Source organism: Cephus cinctus, unplaced genomic scaffold, assembly GCF_000341935.2.
Source record: "Cephus cinctus unplaced genomic scaffold, Ccin1 Ccin1_scaffold0921, whole genome shotgun sequence".
Lineage (NCBI taxonomy): Eukaryota > Metazoa > Arthropoda > Insecta > Hymenoptera > Cephidae > Cephus > Cephus cinctus.
Window position 1 is genome coordinate 538,880 of NW_014333493.1, and position 2,954 is coordinate 541,833.

Below are 2,954 nucleotides of genomic sequence, written 5' to 3' on the forward strand. Positions count from 1 at the left end.
CCCCCCCCCCCTATCACGAATTAATTATATTAATTTTAACGGCGGCCATTTTTGTGTCACACGATGGGAACCTGTCCATTGACGCATGTGTTTCCTGTATCACAACACTTCTGTATCACGCAATCATCTGTACACACGAGGAAAATGAACAGAGAGACAGGGGAGAGGGTGCGAGAGAGAGAGAGAGAGAGAGAGAGAAACCGGATGTGACGCAAGAGACAGACCGAAGAAGAAGATGGGACAAGGGTGTTTATATGGAAATTATGGTCAGCAGATACTGCCTCCCCCTTCCGCCGCCGGCCCCCCCAGCATCCCTTCGCGTACGGCATCGCGACGAAGAAGATGAAGAGCTTGCAAGACCACGTTGCCAGAGTGAAGCTATATATATTTTCTTTTCGACTCGTTTCTCCCACTTTACTTTCTTTTTTTTCCTCTTCTTTACTCTCTTCTTTTTTTTTCAATCGAACCCAGACTAGTGGTTTAGGATCACAGGATTATTTACTTAAAAACTAAACTCTACGAGATAAATTGTAAATATATATAAAATGGAAATAGAGGGAAAAATATATTTTGAAAAAGGTCGGTTCCTTCTACATGGTTAATGATTTGTCCTCTGTTCCTCTTGATTGTCGCTGAGACGGTTCGTGCTGATTTGAGTTTTATGACGGCTCCTCGATAAGGGGTAAATTGAATTAACGCGAAAGTCGGTGGAAATCGCAGAGTCAGTTTGATTTTATTGCTTATGACGATCGTTAATTAAGGTGGAAGTGTAATTAGATCAAAATTACTTTACCGTGAGTTATAATTGTTCGGCAAAATGATGGCTGATCGAGCGACGTTGATTTTCTTACGAGCGATACCACTGCTGACTCTGCGGGACCTCGATGTTCCTTAACCTGGGCGCATATATTATACGTAACTTTGACAGCCCTCGATAACTACTTCCCGGCATAGTTCCGTCAGAGACGCTGATCGATCTGGAGCTAATTTCACGACGTGGATGGACGTGGTTTTAGGCGTCTTGCGCGATGCCGAAACTATCAGCTGATGATTAATCGAGCTTATAAGACATTTAAGGTTAACGCAAGAGTGTATTATGAAAATTTTATTGATGGCGTTAATGCAATAATTTGATTAAGAACAAAAGATGTTTTACAGCGAATAAAAAGAAAGAGGTGAGTCTCTTAGGATAGGTCTTTATTTGACTTCTTTTTCTTTTACAAACTGTTAGGGAAATCTGATAGAGATAAAAGAGAATGTTTCGTGAGCGTATAACCAAGTTGGCCAGTATTTTAAATCCTGTCTTATCTAACGAAATTGTCTGTCGAAACGGTCTTAAATTTTACGCGCGACGAATTTCACTGGGATCCGTTGGTATCGTTAACGGTGTAACTTATGGACACTCACCCCAAGGATACGTCTTCACCCTGTCTTATCTTAGAAAACAAGGAATACAGATTGGCTGGATGCTGTGGTACGAGGCTGAATGGGATTCGAGCTTTTGGACTGGTTGTTTTCTACGTTTCGGGAGACACTGGATTTTCGAGGATTGAGCTATCGCTTACTTGGCTCTACATAAATCCCAGAGCGACGACAGACCTATCGTGCATTGTGGATGCGTCATTTAACATGGGGTTGAACGTCTGTGCCTTTGCAGTCGATTCAGCGTTCTGGCCAATCGGATGTTCTGTCGCTGAAGATAATCGATCTGCTTCTCGTTCGTCATCAGTTGCTGCCTCATGTCCTCCTCTGGATCATCCTCCGGTTTCAACAACATAATTTCCGCCTCCGATTGTCCCGCCGCCATTGACGTTCTAACGGCAACTGTTGACGCGTCAAATTCTAGCGTCGCGCGCGACGTCTGCGTCGAAACCTCGAAGCTCTGTTTATGCTGCTGATCGATACTCGTCAAGATCGATTCTTTTATCTCGTTGATTCTCGTTTCCTGCAGTCTCGATAGTGCTTTCGACAATCTCGATACTTGTTGGCTGTGTTGTATTTTTATCTGAAACAATGCGCATTTATTTTATTTAATTGTCAAGGCATTGCTGATTTTTATTTGTCACGTCTTTCAGCTGGTATCCCTATCCTGACTGGTATGTTATTTTTTAAATGAGAAAGTCATACGAAATATTTTATTTCTTGTAACAGTGATTAATGGGACATTGCTATGCGTTAAAGGTGTGACAAATTGACGAATGCAAATGCTGATGCAAAAAAGGAGGAGGCATTTAAATTATTGCTGTGCCATGACGTAAACTCACCCGTTAATACCAGAGATGAGTAGGGAGTTGCACCACGCTACGGTTTTAGGCGACACCAAAAACATGGCGCTAAATCGTAGCGGCGAGTCCGGGAGTACGATTTTATTTACTCACCGTTGGTTAACAATGCAACACTTAGAACGAGACCGGGAACTATAGAACTTTTTAAGGACTATTGACGAAGCCTATTGTTGAAACATTTTTAACACTAGATTTACCAGACCAGTCATTTTGACTGGTCGTAGAATTTCAATTCAAAATTCCTACTACATATATCATTTGATTTCAGAAATGATGTTATGACTTTTGTAGCTATAAGTAGAGAATACATTTTATAAACTTAATGTTATTTTATATACATTAGTAACGAATATAATTTCTGTTATTGACATTTATACCAGTACCAGTCAAAATGAATAAATAGATGGTAAATCTAGTGTTAAGAAAGTGTAGTGCCAACTTGACACTCGTGTAGCACCTCAATTTTTAATAAGTATTATTGAATCTTGATTTACTTTCAAAATTAATTCAAAATATAAAATTGAGGTTAAATAAAAATCGCACAGAATGTACGGAATAGATAAAAATTGAATTGAAATTGTAGAATATCGAAACTAAATTACGTTCAAATTGAAATATTGATAAATTAGGTGTTTGGAACATTAAAATAATTAATTAAATCAATAAAGT

At 39.5% G+C, this 2,954-nt stretch overlaps 1 long non-coding RNA gene across 1 annotated transcript; it reads right to left on the bottom strand.

Annotated features, from left to right (window-relative positions):
• Positions 1–432: 432 nt before the first annotated feature.
• LOC107271171 lies at positions 433–2,488 on the bottom strand. The gene is made up of 2 exons (XR_001538555.2): positions 2,265–2,488; positions 433–2,005 (listed from the first exon to the last, which is right to left on the bottom strand). It is a non-coding gene; the product is annotated as an uncharacterized LOC107271171 (long non-coding RNA).
• Between the last annotated feature and the right edge of the window lie 466 nt (positions 2,489–2,954).